Here is an 18,832-nt window from a genome sequence, read left to right on the forward strand (position 1 = left end):
ATATGAATAGTGTTTGCATGAATGCAGAATTTTATTTTTCTGAGAATGATCCCGCTTAGGTTGTCATTACTCGAAATTTATCAAGGTTTTAACACTGACGTGTTACAACGCCTTCTCGCTTGACCGGCTTTTCTGAAAAACATTTAGCCAGGTTGCCTCCACTGTAAACCTTAAAGTTTAATCCATTAGGGCGCACAATTTGTGCCATCATTCTCCCACTGCAATCCAAGGGTAGAAATAGGTGGCTTTTCCTCAATCATCTCTTATCACAATTCAAGGATATAGAATCTAAATCGTTTGAGTTCCTTGCACCATTCACAAGGTGCCGTACCAAAGACTTATGTGCAGATGAAGGCTCTTTTCTCTGAGGTAACCTCTTCCTCTTGCCTGGTGATCATTGCTTGCTTGTTTACTTAAGCTTTGTCACCAACATGGCATCTTGCCAATCAATGCATTTGACAACAAAATCCAAAGAGAAAGTCCAAATTTAGACTCTTCCTTCTCAAATTTCCAATCTTTAAATTTGGTGTGCTCTAAACAATAGTCCTGTTTCAGGCTCCTATATTATTTAGAAACTTTTCAGAGTAATATGCAAAACTTCCTTTGTGAAATTTTTATTAGTCCATTAATCATTATTCCAACGCAACATGTTTGCAAAAAAGGTCATAACAATGGATAAGAATAAAGTTGGTTCTGAGCATAGCTCGAAAGAACGAATTATCGAAAATGGTAAAGAAGGATGACAAAGGAATTAATTGGGAATGTATATCTTGGAAAAGAAAAAAATATTCCAAGAACAACAAATAATAATATGAGAATTGGGTGCCCTAGATATTGCAGCTTGAACTTCTCTGTACAAACTTTCTGAACCTTTTGAGTTTGATATGTGTTTGAGAGATCTACAGTGCTTTGTCGATGCCCCAAGATGTCGCCTACCATTTCCTGTTGATTCAGATATAACAAGATTACCACATGCCCTAATCTGATCAAGATACGAGTTGCTCTAATCGCTTCATGCCCCATTCTAATCAATATTTGAGCCGCCCTTTTCGGGTTTCAGCTCAAATCCCCTTTGGTCTCAAGGCACCCTTTGCAGGTTTTCACATTAGCCTCTCCATTTTTACTTTTTTATTTTTCATTTTTTCAATTTTCATTCTTCTTCTCTTTTTTGTTCTTTTTTTTTACTCAAAGTGCCCTCTGCGAGTCTTCACCTTGGTCACTTTTTTCTTCTTTAAACGAAGTATTTCTTGACTGGATCTGAGTTTATAGGATTAGTAATCTCACTCAGAATCTGTGCTCTTCTGAAAAAATTCTTTTTTACAACATAGGGACATTCCCGATTTGGCATTCATTTCCCTCTATAATCCTTTTGTTGAGGAAGGATCTTTTCAACATCCAGCCCTCTCATGGAATTCTTTGAGACGACCCTGCTTATTATGGGCTCGTATCATTTGTTTTTGGTACATGCGACCCTGATGAATAGCTTTTAACCTTTTTCCTAGGTCCAACTGATCACATCGTGATTGGATCCCTCCAACTCTAATACCCGGAGAGAGGGGATTTCAATAGGTAAAACTACATCAATCCTGTAAACCAAGGAGAGGTGTTGCCCCAGAACAGATGTTCGACAAACAATGAGGGCAAATGGTAATTTCTCATGCCAGTCATTGTTCATCTCTAAGCAATTTAGTGACGAAACGTGGTGTCTGCTTCTGAATTGATTGCAGGCCTCAACTATCATGCTATTGTTCAAGTTCAATACATTTTCCAATATCATCTTCTCTGGAATAAGCATATGACGACATTAGCGTACGAAGCAGCCTCTATCCCTTTGATGAAGTAATTAATGACCTCAACAGTGAAGCAATGCCCATTAAAAGCCTTCAATGATGGAGATGTCCATGCCCTATTTTGCTCAAAATTTAAGTCGCCCTTTTCAGGTTTTCAACTCAAAACCAGATTTGGTCACAAAGTGCTCTTTGCGGGTTTTCGCCTTAGCCTCTCCTTTTCTTTTCTTTTTCTCATTTTTATTTTGATTTTTTTCATCTAGATTTTTTCTTTTTCGTTCTTCTTTATTTTTCTCTCATTTTCATTTTGAGCTTGATTTTGATTTTTCTTGTTCTTCTTTGTTTTTTGATTTTTTTTTGAGCTCATAGGGTTAGGCAAGTCCTCATTATCCCTTTCTAAGAATCTTCTTTGATATCAGATTTCCTTCATAGAGCCTTTTGGGGTGACACTGTGACTGAAAACTTTTGATCTTCCTCTTCCATCAGGATAAGATCCAACAAAACTTGAAGAGATGAAAACTCGACTGTAAATGGGCGAAGCTATGCTGAGCCAACGAGAAAGGCATTGCCCCGACAAAGAATTGCATCGTTCATACTGTAAAGTTCTGCCATCGTGCTGTTGTGCAGATTTCATTATCAACGGTTAACCCGGACGTATCCTGGTATGACCATACAAAGGCCTCTTTGAACTCTAGAGGTGACTCGACGAGGCCCTACTTTGTTTCTCCGGCCATGCACGTTTCTTTGAGGTCGCAATCTCTATTATCTCCTTGTAGGGTAAAATTTCCTCTCTACCATCCTCAACAAGTCAGAAGATAGGTTACAATCCATGTCATTTTCAAAGTCACGAAATCCCTCTAAACATATGCCTCGTTCAAAAGGAAAATCTGGGTCTGTAGCAGAGTCATTCACGTAATTGATATCTGGGAACCCATAATAAGTACCGAAGAATGTACAAAAGAATGTATAAATTCATGAATAATTATTTGTACCATATAATTATGAATGAAAGAATGATGTGGAAGATAATTTAAAACAATAAATGAGTAATTATTCAAAAAGAAGGAAAGAATTAGCTCAAAAATGAATGCAAAGATGTATTTTATTAGAATAATGACGTTCAGACATTAGCCTATTTCACAAAGGAATTTCTATCATTTTTAGGCTAAAAATAACAAAAATTTTCTGAACATTGCTCTAAATAAGTTCTAAAAACTACAGGGCTTTCTTCCGCAGCCCAATTGCTTAGAACACTCCCAAATTTACAAGGTCCCTTCTTCAGTTGCTTTTCGTTGATGTAACATTTCCCACTCTTCTTCATGCATTGCATTCACTCCATTATCAAATATGATTGGGTAACGGATTTTCTACACTAGAGTCATCAAGCTTGACAACATCCATGTTAATGAGCCTTTCAATAAGCTTTTTAAAGACAGTGTAATTTTCTATCGAATGTCCCCCAATTCTCGCATGATAATTGCACTGTGCATTTGCATCATACCACTTGGGGTACGGAGGTTGCAGGGGTTTTGAGTAAAAAGGGGCAACAACGCGCACATCGAATAAGCGTTGATACAGCTCATTATACGTCATCGGAATTGGTGTAAACTGGAGCTTCTCAGTACTTGGTTTCACTCCAGATTCTTGTCTCAATGAACCTTGTTGACTAGTGACCCCTTTACCTGGATGACTTACTGACCTTGAGTAACTTATGTTATTCATGTCATCCCCTTTTCTCCTTGCCACTGATTTTTTGTTACTCTCTCTAGTATTTATTCTTCCATTTTTATGGCATTTTCAATCATTTCGCCATTCATGATTATATCTGAAAAACTCTTCGAAGCGTTTCCCAACATGTAAGTGATGAACGGGGCCTTCAAAGTGTTGATAAAGAGCATCATAATTTTTTTCTCTAGGAGTGGCGGCTAGACTTGGACTGCAACCTCTCTCCACCTCTATGCATACTGTCTAAAGCTTTCATTTGATTTATTTTCCAAATTTTGCAAGGTGATTCTGTCAGGAACCATATCCATTACATGACCGTATTATTTTATGAAGGCCTGTGCTAGGTCCCTCTATGAACCAATATCGGTACGGCTCAACTGATTGTACCATTTCGATGCTGCTCCAATGAGGCTATCCTGAAAACAACGTATTAAGAGCTGATCATTGTTAATATACCCAGTGATTCTCCTACAGAACATGGTGATATGGGCTTCTGGGCAATTGGTCCCACTATATTTCTCAAATTCAGGCATCTTAAACTTGTGAGGGAGTACTAAGTCTGGAACCAAGCTCAGATCTTTTGCATCGATTCTATGGTGACTGTCAGCACTTTCCAGGGCTTTGAATTTTTCCTCCAACCATTTACACCTATCCTCCCATTGTTTCGACAGTTCGACCTTTGCCTTCTCTTTTTCAGCCATTTCATCGAAATCAGGAATAACAAGATTCACTGGGTTACCTCTAGGATTAGAACCTGATCCAGCCTGAAAGTTCATCGGCATTGAAACATCGGTTTGAAACCGCTGAGGCTCAATTGCAACAGAGGATCTGCGCCGAGGTACCTAGGTCTGAATCTACGCATGCAAAGGCGTAAGGCCTAGAGGATAGATAGGTCTATCCTTGTCTTCTCCTTCATCATTTACCATAGGGCCTTTCCCCTTATTTATTCCTTTTAGTAATTGTGTCAGCTCAGTTATCATGTCCTTTTGAGACTCCCGCATCCTTTTTGTCATGTCCTGTTGAATTTTTTCCAATTGCTCTTTCATTTGTTTCTATAGCTGATCTTGTATTTCTTTTTGCATTTGCTCCAATTTCTCTAATCTTTGATCCATTTCTTTGGCTTTGCGATGAGTACCGTAAGGATGTTTGGTTGATTGGTTTTCCAGATTAGCTGAAACAAATTTACTCGTTTAGACTCTTTCAATGGGTTTTAATGCATACGATGCAGATGTTTGAAATGCATGCCTACAGAGACGTTGATTCTAATTCAATTACATTTAGGAAACTTTTCTAGAAAGCAAATTCCTTTACACAAAACAGATACATGTACGGCCTCACCCTCATAGTCCAAGAAACAACATCGATCTTTTCTTCATCTGCATGTTTGAGATAATCTCACCAATTTCCAATAGATGCCACTGCTAGCTCCTTTTCTTGATCTTAGTTGCGATCCATCACCTGCCCATCTTTATAAAGCTCGTCAGCTTCTTTAAGATAGTTGGAACGTCGAAGGCTCTTAGACAATCACCTTGAATCCTCTGGCTACGAAGCAAGGTCACGAACTCTTCCATATGTTTTTCAGAATATATTAAGGTAGCTGTATTGATTTCCACTTTATCAAGGAATCTGTATCCCATGACAAGCTTTCTAATTTAGTAGTTGGACTTGAATCAATATCTCTTTCCTAAGATGCAAATGCAATGCAATCACAATCAAAACACAATAAAAGGGGTTAGTACAAAATGTAGTAAATAAGGAAAATGAGAAGTACCTAATCAGGTAACCACTAGGGATTTGGAGTGGCTCTACCTAGGTTGAGTTCCTAAGTCCACTATATGAGGTTTGGTTCTAAAGTCAAGGTACCCGAACCAGTAGATTCCTCGATCCTCATCCATTATAGGCTCATACAGACCGAGTTCGGTTTAGGGGAATACATTTCCCTATGGCTACATGGAGATGAAAATCTCACGAAGACATAGGTACGGATGTATCCTTAAAGTGATTCACTATCCTGCACGGAGGTGAAAACCTCACGAAAGATTAGCTTCTCACTTCCAATTAAAAGGACAAGACTAAACAGTCTTATGCAATATGATGCCAAAATATACGAGTCAATTTACAATAATCATGCAAGCAAGTGCAAAGAACAGGTCGTAATTTTTCAAATCAAATCTCGATAATAAGACAGAAAACAATCAATTTTATGGCTTGGCTCTCTAAAGTCCCCAGTGGAGTCCCCAAGCTGTCGAAACCAATTTTCAAATTCGAAAAAACGGGAATCGACTTGAAAAGGAAAATAGGAGTCGCCACCGATCCTTTATTGAGGTGTGATCGACTCACCTTGAAAATGATTTTGGTCTGCAAAATTTGAGAAAATGGGTTCGGGAGTCGGTTACGCACGAGGAAGGGTTAGCACCATCGTGACGCCCAAAATTGGTACCGAATTGATTGTTTAATGTCTTAATGTCGAAATTTTGAAAAGATTTTTAAATTCGATCCTTTTATCTTGAATAAACTTAATTGGATGATAAGGTTCACTTATTCCAAAGAAATAAATTGTCACACTCAATAAGTTAGAGTGCAATATTTCAAATCTTCAAAGTTAAGTTTACCCTTTGACTTTTAAAACCTATGCATTTTGAGAAGGATATCAGATTATTTGGGTCAAATGAGAAAATCAAAACCCAGTAAGTTAGGGTTCGATTTCACAAAATTCCTAAATATCGAACATTGCCTTTATTTTTAAAATCCTCGTCTCGAGAAAATAACATGTCATATCCAATGCGTTAGGACACAACGTGTCGAATTCCCAAGAATGAGTTTTTATTTGAGATTTGTATGTTTGAAAATTTTTGATTATTTAGATTCGACGGGGAAAATTGGAACCTAATACGTTAGGGCTCAATTCTCTCGAGGATTCCAAACTTCGAGTATTTTGAAGATTTTTGAATACTTTTTGAATAAAAATGCTCTTGGTATTTGAATGATATTGAACGTAATCTTTTGAACAAATAACAATGAAATAGTAATGTACAACGCTAAATGGTGATTTGTAAATTAGAATGTACTTTAATGAATAATCAATAATCAATAAATAAATTCAAAGAAGCATGGCAATAATTATCTCAACCATATATCATACGAATACCAACATTGGCAAGTAATAGAAGACTAATTGAAGCCAAGTAAATTTACATAAACACTAATGAAATATACAAATTTAAACACAATTTAAGAAATAAGTATAATATATGAATTAAAATGTTAAAATAATTTAAATAAAGTAACAATATTGAAATAAGTTGAAATAAATTAAAAATGTGAAAATATTTGAAAGGGATAAAATATCTATATAATAATATGAAATTAATAATAGATTATGTATGTATGGATAATGAAAATAATTTAATATGAAATATGTACGCATATAATATTATTGTATAATAGCATTATAAAATTATTTACAAATCTAAAGATATGTAATTAGTGAATTTAGAGGAAATATATTATAGAATAAAATATGAAATGTATATAAAACATATTGGATTTACATGAAAATATATATAAAAATGTGGAACTCAAATAATGATATATAATAAATTTTGAACAATAAAACATGGTAAATTTATAATATAATAATGATAGATTCACAATAATAATATATTATAATATTGAAATAGTATTAATAAAATTAAAATATATTAAACTTAAACAAAAAGAGTTAAATTTTAAAATAAATATATCAAAAAATAAAAGAAAAAAATAAAAATGTAAACAGCATAAAAACCAAGTACATTAAATTAAATAAGTATGGACAAAATTGTATTAAATTCGAAATGAAAAGGAAAAAATGAAAATAAAGCAGAATTGAGGACCAAAAAGGGCACGCGCGAATAACATGGGGGCTAAAGATGAAAATATCCTCAGCTCCAAAACGCTTTGTTTCAACAGGGACCAAAGCATAATCAAGTCGAACATATGGGACCAATTTAGAAAATAAAGAAAGATCAGATTGAAACTACGAAACAAATCAGAGGGACTGATGGCGCAAATGTCCCCTTCAAGACCAAAACGCGCGGGTCTTACCACGCTCGGGTCGGGTCATCGGGTTATGGCCATAAACCCCTAAACGGCGTCATTTCTTTCAGTAAATAAAGGCTAAACTAAGCCTAAAACCAACAGATTTTCAATCTCTTTTTCAAAAAAACTAAGAAACCCTAAAAAATGGTTTCTTCTACCCTATGCGCCGCAATCCCGAAATCCCCATTCATCTCCGATTTCAGACGGAGTGAACGGAGCTCCGTTGGTGGGCCGTGTCGCCTATAACCTCCTTCCGGCTCCGATTACGACGAAGTAGAAGGCAAGTCGGAGCCAGGTACGTTCTCTCTTTTCTTTTTATTGTTTTTTCCTTAACCTTTGCTGAACAATCAGTCACCTGAAACACAAAAAAAAAGGGATTAACAGACGAAAACCAAAAAACAAAACAAAAGTTTGAATCACCTTTCGTATTCTAAATTTTTCTCTGATTTCTATTTCAAATCTCCGTAAAAAAAACTTACAATCCTCTTCTATCTCCTCTTATAGCCGAATATAAAAAGTAAATAATAATAATATTTGTTCTCTCTGCTGTGTTTTGTTTGCGTTCGCAGGTACGGCATATGGTGTTAGGGGACGTGGCAAGTACAGAGGCTAGTTGGGGCGTGCGTGGCGTGGAGGCTCGACGCGTGCTGAAGGCAGGAGCGGCACACCAACCATTAGGGCTTCCAACTTTTGCTTGCGTTGAGGTGGCTAGGGTTTCAGATCCAATTCGTTTTGGCATGGGTCGAATTCGGGCTGATGCTTAGGATCGGGTTTAGTTTTAGTTTTTTTTTTAATTGTAATTGTAATTGGTCTGTGTAAATGGACATTTGGGCTAAACTTAAATATTTTGTTTTTCTTTTCTTTTTTATTTGGTTTAACAAAATGGGCCGGGCATAAATTGGGTATTACACCCAGCCTTATGTGCGCCGCGCCCTAGTCCTCTACCTGCACTCCCAGCCTCCTTACGCACGCCTTCTGCCACTGCCGACGGTCTGACGCCTGCAAAATGAAGACCCGCACGCAACAGTGGAAGAAACAATGGCAAAACGACAAAAAAATAGAACCTAAGAGTTGTTTAATCCGGCTATAAGAGCCCGAACATCATCTTCGTATTTTTTTACGCACATTAGAAATCAAAATAGCAAAAATAAAAGTTCAAAATGGTTAAACATTTACTGTTTTCGATTCGTTTATTTCATTTTATTTTGTTATCTTTTTTTCTTTTTACAACTTCATTTTAATAAGAAAAGTATAGAAATAATAACAAAAAAAGAAAAGGAGCGCACCTGAATCTTTTTGTAGCTCCGTCGACGGATGTCCTCTCGCCGTCATCGAAATCGGGTTTGAAAATGGGGTGCAAGGCTCTTCGTCTCCTCCAGTCGAAGCCCGACCTCATAGCTCGCCTAGAGTCGGGCTTTAAAATCCCTTCATCACGCTTTGTCGGCCGTCGGTTTAGTGGCGGTGCGCCGGACGATGAACGGCGGTGAGAAGCCCAACCGCCGGAAGGCATGGATTTTTTTCTAATGGGGGGAATAAATGAACAAAAAAATAAACAGAGGGCTTAAATGGAGAGCTGAAACGGCAGCGTTTTGGGTGGCCTCCACAGACATAAAACGACATCGTTTTGGGGAGGCCGACCCGCAACCCGACCCGCTCCAGGCAAAGGATCCGCGTGTTTACCTAAATGGTATAATTATGCGCGCAGTCCTTCCTCCTTCGCGAAGTGTTGCAATTTGGTCCTTTTCTGTTTTTTCTTTTCATTTAATTTGGCCCTATATCTTTTTACTTATTTCTTTTTAATCCGTTAAAACGCTGTGTGCAAGGCTAGGGGTATTTTCCCAATCGGTCCCCATTTCTTTGCGCACGTTTTGTTCGGGTCCAGATTTTTTTTCTCTTTAAAATTTTCCCCTTTTATTTTATTTATTTTCCAATTCAGTCCTGGGTCTGTTATTTTTATTATTATTTTTAAACTATTTTTTATTGAATCCCATATGTGTTATTAGAGTTATTTTAGCATTGAATTAATTATTTTAATATTATTATTACTATTATATTTCATTATTATTATTATTGTTATGATTTACTTATTTATGTCATTTTAGTTTCAAATTTTGTTGTATATGTACATACTTACATTTTGTCATATATATACATACGTACACATTTTTAAATTTTCATATATATATATATATACATAATTATATATATTTTATATACTTTATAATTTTAATATACATATATACATATACATACTTATATATCTTCTTCTTTTATATATATTCATTTTCTTTATTTACTTATTTATTTACGCTTTCATTATTATTTAAAAAAAGAATGTTTCATTTCATTTTTATTTTTATGCTATTAATTTGTCTCTTTATTTATCTTATTTTTCGTTATTATCGCTCCTATTATTTTTAACCATCGTATTTATTATTGTTTTGTTATGCGTATCCAATATAATTTGTTTTCGCATTTTTCACGACATCATATTTTACTTTATTCAATATATTTTGTATTTCGATATTCGAAAAATCGCACCCTAACTTACTGGGTTTTGATTTCTCGTTTGACCAAATAGCTAAAATATCCTTTTAAAATTTCAAAATAAGGCAATATTTTACATTTGGAAATTCGAGAAAATGTGCCCTAACGTGCTGGGTTTTGATTTTTTATTCGACCAAATAGTTAAAATATCCTTTTAAAATTTCAAACTAAGGCAATATTTCACGTTTGGAAATTCAAGAAAACGTGCCCTAACGTGCTGGGTTTCGATTTTTCGTTCGACCAAATAGCTAAAATATATTTTTAAAATTTCAAAATAAGGCAATATTTTGCATTTGGAAATTCGAGAAAATGTGCCCTAACGTGCTGGGTTTTGATTTTTCGTTCGACCAAATAGCTAAAATATCCTTTTAAAATTTCAAAATAAAGCGATATTTTGCGTTTGAAAATTCGAGAAAACGTGCCCTGACGTGCTGGGTTTCGATTTCTCGTTGAACCAAATAGCCTAATATCCTCTTAAATCTCAATCCATGTCGTTCGAGTTTTTTTAGGATCGTACTCTAAATCTCTTTAAAGTTTTCAATCTTCGACATTAAGGCATTAACTAATCAACTAGGTACCAATTTTTGGGCGTTACGAGTGTGCTAATCCTTCCTCGTACGTAACCGACTTCCGAACCCGTTTTTCTGAATTTCGTGGACCAAAATCGTTGTTTTAATAAAATCAAATCGTTTATTAAAAATAACCACTTTTCAAGGTGATCCGATCACACCTTATAAAAAAAGGATTGGTGGCGACTCCTGTTTTTTTCGTTTTCATTTTCAAAATCCAAGTCGACCCCGTTTTATCAAAAAAATGGTGTCAACAGCTTGGCGACTCCGCTAGGACGAGATTTACGAAAGTCAAGCCACGAGTTGATTACTTTTTGCCTTTTCATCGAAAATTGAAGATTTGGTTTAAATTTATGATCCTTTCATTGCATTTCATTTGTCTTTATTTCAATTTTTATTATCATAATTTGATTGCTGTGGTAGTTTAAGTTTGGTATACTGCTGCATTATATTACATGACCGTGGGTCACACCCTTCTAAGTGGGAGTGAAAAACTAGTCCTTCGTGAGGTTTTCACCTCCGTGTAGGATAGTGGATCGCTTCCAGGATACATCCGTACTTATGTCTTCGGGAGATTTTCATCTCCGTGTAGCCATAAGGAAATGTATTCCCCTGAACCGAACTTGGTCCGTATGAGTCTATAATGGGTGAGGATCGAGAAATCTGCCGGTTCAAGTACCCTTACTTTAGAGCCAAACCGTATATAGTGAACCTAAGAGCTTACCCTAGGTAGAACCACTTCAAACCCTTAGTGGTCACCCGAATAGATGTTCTACTTATTCTTGCTTGTTTTTGCTTTGTACTAACCTGTTTTCTTTGTTTTGGTTATGATTGCATTACATTTTCATAATAAAAAAGAGGTGTTGATTCACAGTCAGTTGCTAAATAGAGAGCTTGTCATAAGAAAATGGGTTTCTTGATAAAGTGGATGACAATACGGTTGTCCGAATATGGTCCAAGAAAACGTGATAAGAGAAGGATGATAGTTTAATGGAGGATTACACGACTTTGCTTTGTTGCCCGAGGATTCAAGATGACAAAGGTTATTCGAGAGCCATTGAACTTTTTTAAAGCCAACGAGCATCACGAGGATGAGTGAGCAACGAGTCGCGACCCAGATCAAGGAAAAAGAAAATAGAAGAGACATCCCTTTTGAAGAGTTCGTGAAATTTATCTTAACGCTCGAATGAAGAAGAGGATCGAATGTCTCCGCATATGAGGGCAAAACTGTATATATATCCACTTTATGTGAAGAGATTTGTTTTCTAATAAAGTTGTTCTAATAGAATTGAACCAAGAATCAACGTTTTTTTTGCATTCATGCATCAACATTACATTTCATTGCATACACTAAATTTCCTAAAATCTAAAAGTACGTCGTATTTAGAACTTTAGTGCGTAGCCAGATGGATGATAAAGAATTGGAATTCTTTGAAAGTATCGATGGTATGGAAAGGAAAGATGTTTGTGCCTAGAAAAGGAACAAAAAAAACTATCAGGAATTTGTTTCTACATCCCTAGAGGCGTTCTAAACAACTGGACTGTGGAGGAGATTCTTGTAATTTTTGGGACCATTTCGGAGTAACATTTGGAACGCTCTTATTGCTCTAAGCCTGGGAGCAATAGAAAATCCTTTTGTGAAAAAGCCACATGTCCACTATTCTTTATTTCAACGAAATGCATCTTTGTGTCTTGTTTTGGCAAACATTCTTTTGTTCCTTTCATTTCATTCATACTCATACCACACAAATAATTTCCCTTTGATTCATTGGTTCTTTGAGTCTTCTTTTGTTCCTATAATAGGTCTCTAGTTATCAATGATATGAGTGACAATGCTATTGACTCAGAATCTCCTTTTGAGCAAGATATGTGTCCAGATGAGCCTCAGGACTTTGAAGATGACCGAGACTGTAGCTTATCTTCTGATTGTTAAGGATGGTAGAATAAGTCGAGAAACATATCCTAACTTACAAAAAAAATTGTGGAAATTGTGAGTTTAGGAGAAGAGAAAGAGGTGAAGATCGGAGCCTGTATTACCATAGAGATAAAGCGAGATGTCATTAAGTTACTTCAAGAATTTAAAGATGTTTTTGCATGATCAAGATATGCATGAGCTGCTAAGGCGTGTGGACGTTGTTGAGACTAAGAAATATTGGAAAAGGTCCATGAAGGTGTCGAGGAACACATGCGTTGATTTTGCAATGGCCAAGTAAATCATGAGATATAGGTACTGCTGGTCCAGCATGGAAGAGGATTGCATCAGTTATACCAAGAAATGCCATAAGTGCCAAATTTGTGGAGACAAGATTTATGTGGCTCCTTTATCTCTTCATGTTATGACTTTTCCATGGTCTTTCTCTATGTGGGGCATGGAGGTCATTGAGCTGATCTCGCCAAAAGCTCATGGTGATCATCAAGTCATCTTTGTGGTCATTGATTACTTCACTAGGTGGGTGGAAGCTGTTTCATATGCCAATATCACAAAGCTGACAATCAGCAAATTTCTTGAAGAATCATATGTCAATATGGAATGCCAAAAAGGATCATATCTGACAATGCACTAAATTTGAACAACAGCACGATATCAGAAGTTTGCAGTCTGTTCAAGATTAACACCATGTCACCCCAAAATGAATGGTTCAGTGAAGGCCAGAAAACAAAACAAAACAAAAAAAATAAAAACAAAAGAAACAACAAAAAAAACCTCTACCAGGGCAACTCATTTCTCATTGGTATTGGAATAGAGGCAGTCTTACCCATCAAAGGTGATATTTCTTCCCTTCGAGTCTTGTCAGAGTTGAAGTTGGATGAAGCAGAATGGATTTAAGCCCGATATGATCAGTTAAATTTGATCGAAGAGGAAGGGTTGAAAGCTATCTGTCATGGTCAAATGTACCAAAAGTGAATGATGTGAGCTTACCAAAAAAGGTTCACCCTAGAGAATTCCATGAGGGGGACCTGATATCGAAGAAGATCCTTCCCATACAAAAGGACTTCAGAGGAAAGTGGATGCCAAATTGGAAAGGACCTTATGTGGAAGGCCTTATCTGAAAAAATGTCGATATTGACCAAGATGGATGGCAAGAACCCGTCTAATCTTGAGAATTCTGATTCAAGCAATAAATGCTTCACTGGAAAAAAAAGAAACCAAAAGAAAAAAGAAAAGAAAAGAAGAATAAAAAAGAAAAAAGAGGGGCTAAGGTGAAAACCCGCAAAGGGCGCCTTGAGACCAAAGGGGTTTTGAATTGAAAACCCAGAAATGGGCAGTTCAAATTTTGATCGAAGGTGGGGCATGCGGTAGTCTTGTCCTCTCCGAATTAATAAGAAGGAGAGATGCTACATCTTGGGGCATCAACAAAGTCTTCTAGGACTTCTAAACACATATCAAGTTCAAAAGGGTCCTCAAGAAGTTTGGGGCAGAAAAGCTCATGATACGATATCTGAGGCACCTATTTCCATTTTATTCATTTTTTGTATTTTTAACAAAATACGCTATCTTGATTAATTTATTCTCATTTTGTATTCTAGCAAAATTTGTTATCTTGATTGATTCATTCATTTCAAGCTTTGCTCTCGACAAAGTTTCATCTTGCCCATTTTGATAATCTTTTTCAAGCATTTTTCATTGAAATAACGATAATGGATTGATGATATTCAAGTAGAAGGAGTTCTGCATATTACTCTGAAAGTTTCTAAATAGTATGAGGACCTGAAGCATTGGAGAAAGAATAGTCTAAATTGCGACTATTTCTTTGGTTTTTTTGTCAAAGATACCGGCTGAACAAGAAGGCATCAGTGATAGAACCTTGATGAACAACGAGTAATGACAACCTAAGCATTAAAAAGGGATCATTCTCATGACATTCTACAAATATCATACATACACATCTAGTTAGGAGCATTTGATTCATTCTAATTATGACATCCTAAACACTAGGCATAAATAGGTCTATGAAATGGATTTTACAGTTCATGTTCCCCGAAGAACAGATCAATGAAATTACCCATACCCCTGAAGTTGCAGTGGGATGGATTGAAATCATCATATCAAGTCTCATCTCCCTGAAGTTGCAGCAGAGTAGACTGAAGATAGCAGATCTTGTATTTCTGTACTGGCAGTGAAGCAGATTGAAGACACTAGTCCTATCTATTTGGCATTGTAGTGGAACAGATTGAAGCTACAACGACGAATCTTGTTTCCTCGACATTGCAAATATTAAAGCCATAACGGCGAATCTTACTTCCCTAGCAGTGCAGTGGAACAAATTGAAGCTACAACGGTGAATCTTGTTTCCCCGACATTGTAATTAAAAAGATTAAAGCTACAACGGTGAATCTTACTTCCCTAGTGGTGCAATAGAGTAGATTAAAGCTACGATGACGAATCTTGATTCCCCAGCATTGCAATTTAAAAGATTGAAGCTGCAACGGCGAATCTTACTTTCCTAGAGGTACGGTGGAATAGATTGAAGCCGCAACGGTGAATCTTACTTTCCAAGCGGTGCAGTGGAACAGATTAAAGCTACAACGGTGAATCTTGTTTCCCCGACATTGCAATAAAAAAGATTGAAGCCGCAACGGAGAATCTTACTTCCCTGGTGTTGCAGTGGAACAGATTGAAGCTACAATGGCGAATCTTGTTTCCCCGACGTTGCAATTAAAAAGATTGAAGCCACAACGGTGAATCTTACTTCCCTGGTGTTGCAGTGGAACAGATTGAAGCTACAATGGCGAATCTTGTTTCCCCGACGTTGCAATTAAAAAGATTGAAGCTACAACGGCGAATCTTGCTTCCCCGAAATTACAATTAAAAAGATTAAAGCCACGACGGTGAATCTTACTTCCCCAACATTGCAGTTAATTAAACTAAAGACGGTGAATCCTATCTCCCTAAAGTTGTAGTGGAGCGGATTAAAACCACAGATCTTATCTCTCTGAAGTTGCAGTAGTGCAGATCACATCCAGTCTTATCTCCCTGAAGTTGCAGTGGAGCAGACAGAAGCCAATCCTATCTCCCTGAAGTTGCAGTGGAGCGGATTAAAACCACAAACCTTATCTCTCTGAAGTTGCAGTAGAGCAGATCACATCCAATCTTATCTCCCTAAGCAGTAGTGGAGTTGACAAAAGAAACTAATCCTATCTCCCTGAAGTTGCAATGGAGTAGATTAAAACCACAGATCTTATCTCTCTGAAGTTGCAGTAGAGTAGATCGCAACCAGTCTTATCTCCCTGAAGTTGCAGCGGAGCAGGCAAAAGAAACGAATCCTATCTCCCTAAAGTTGTAGTGGAGCGAATTAAAACCACCGATCTTATCTCTCTGAAGTTGCAGTAGAGCAGATCATATCCAGTCTTATCCTCCTGAAGTTGCAGTTGGGCAGACTGAAGATAGCGAGTCTTATCTCCCTGAAGTTACAGTGGAGCAGACTGAAGCTACTAATCCTATCTCCCTAAAGTTGCAGTAGAGCGGATTAAAATGATGAATCATATACCTCTGAAATTGCAGTAGGTCGAATTAGAACTTATCATATCAAACATTATCTCCTTGAAGTTGCAGTGGAACAGGTTGAAGACCACAAACCTCATCCCCATGGAGTTGCAGCAGAGTAGATTGAAGTCATCTCTTTAAAATGCCGTGAAGTGGATCAAAGCGATAAGACACAGTGGACTAGAATGAGGCTACTAGAAGAAGAGAAGCGCCAACACAAGTTGAGACTTGGCAAGACTGGGCAAAATTGGCCCTTTTGAAGTCTTTGCTTTATTCTCATTACACGACAATGAGCAAAGAGGGGCAACTGTAATAGGCCATTTTTGCCCGAGCCCAAACCAAAAATAACCCAATAACCAATATAATTAACAAGTCCAGATACATGGCCCAAATCAAACCCAAACTAGCCCAAATTAAAACCTAGCCCAACAAGCCCAAAAACCTAAAACATTTCAGCAAAAAAACCCTAATCCCCAGCCTTATGTGCGCCGCGCCCTAGGCCTCTGCCTGCATTGCCTCTGACCCGTGCCGCCAGCCTCCTCACGCAGGCCCTTTGCCACCACCGACGGTCTGATGCCTGCAAAATGAAGACCCACACACAACAGTGGAAGAAACAATGGCAGAACGACAAAAAAATAGAACCTAAGAGTTGTTTAATCTGACTATAAGAGCCCGAACATCATCTTTTTATTTTTTTACGCACATTAGAAATCAAAACAGCAAAAATAGAAGTTCAAAAAGGTTAAACCTTTACTATTTTCGATTCGTTTATTTCATTTTATTTTGTTATCTTTTTTTTTCTTTTTACAACTTCATTTTAATAAGAAAAATATAGAAATAATAACAAAAAAAGAAAAGGAGCGCACCTGAATCTTTCTGTAGCTCCGTCGACGGATGTCCTCTCGTCGTCATCGGAATTGGGTTTAAAAATGGGGTGCAAGGCTCTTCGTCTCCTCCAGTCGAAGCCCGACCTCATAGCCCGCCTAGAGTCGGCCTTTAAAATCCCTTCATCACGCTTCGTCGGCCGTCGGTTTAGTGGCGGTGCGCCGGACGGTGAACGGCGGTGGGAAGCCCAACGACCGGAAGGCATGGATTTTTTCTAATGGGGGAATAAATGAACAAAAAAATAAAAAGAGGGCTTAAATGGAAAGCTGAAACGACAGCGTTTTGGGTGGCCTCCCCAGACATAAAACGACATCGTTTTGGGGAGGCCGACTCGTGACCCGACCCGCTCCAGGCAAATGATTCGCATGTTTACCTAAATGGTATAATTATGCGCGCAGTCCTTCCTCCTTCGCGAAGTGTTGCAATTTGGTCCTTTTCTGTTTTTTTCTTTTCTTTTAATTTGGCCCTATATCTTTTTATTTATTTCTTTTTAATCCGTTAAAACGCTGCGCGCAAGGCTGGGGGTATTTTCCCAATCGGTCCCCATTTCTTCGCACGCGTTTTGTTCGGGTCCAGATTTTTTTTCTCTTTTAAATTTTCCCCTTTGATTTTATTTATTTTCCAATTCAGTCCTGGGTCTGTTATTATTATTATTATTATTATTATTATTATTAAACTGTTTTTATTTAATCCCATATGTGTTATTAGAGTTATTTTAGCATTAAATTAACTATTTTAATATTATTATTACTATTATATTACATTATTATTATTATTGTTATGATTTACTTATTTATGTCATTTTAGTTTCAAATTTTGTTGTATATGTACATACTTACATTTTGTCATATATATACATACGTGCACATTTTTAAATTTTCATATATATATATAGACATACTTATATATTTTTATATACTTTATAATTTTAATATACATATATACATATACATACTTATATATCTTCTTCTTTTATATATATTCATTTTCTTTATTTACTTATTTATTTACGCTTTCATTATTATTTAAAAAAAAAGAATGTTTCATTTCATTTTTATTTTTATGCTATTAATTTGTCTCTTTATTTATCTTATTTTTTCGTTATTATCGTCAGATTATTTTTACACCATCGTATTTATTATTTTTTTGTTATGCGTATCTAATATAATTTGTTTTCGCATTTTTCACGACATTATATTTTACTTTATTCAATATATTTCGTATTTCGATATTCGAAAAATTGCACCCTAACTTATTGGGTTTCGATTTCTTGTTTGACCAAATAGCTAAAATATCCTTTTAAAATTTCAAAATAAGGCAATATTTTACATTTGGAAATTCGAGAAAATGTGCCCTAACGTGCTGGGTTTCGATTTTTCGTTCGACCAAATAGCTAAAATATCCTTTTAAAAATTCAAAGTAAGGCAATATTTTGCGTTTAGAAATTCGAGAAAACGTGCCCTAACGTGCTGGGTTTCGATTTTTCATTCGACCAAATAGCTAAAATATCCTTTTAAAATTTCAAAATAAGGCAATATTTTGCATTTGGAAATTTGAGAAAATTTGCCCTAACGTGCTGGGTTTCGATTTTTCGTTCGACCAAATAGCTAAAATATTCTTTTAAATTTCAAAATAAAGCGATATTTTGCATTTGAAAATTCAAGAAAACGTGCCCTAACGTGCTGGGTTTCGATTTCTCGTTGAACCAAATAGCCTAATATCTTCTTAAATCTCAATCCATGTCGTTCGAGTTT

Source organism: Gossypium raimondii, chromosome 5, assembly GCF_025698545.1.
Source record: "Gossypium raimondii isolate GPD5lz chromosome 5, ASM2569854v1, whole genome shotgun sequence".
Classification (NCBI taxonomy): Eukaryota; Viridiplantae; Streptophyta; class Magnoliopsida; order Malvales; family Malvaceae; genus Gossypium; species Gossypium raimondii.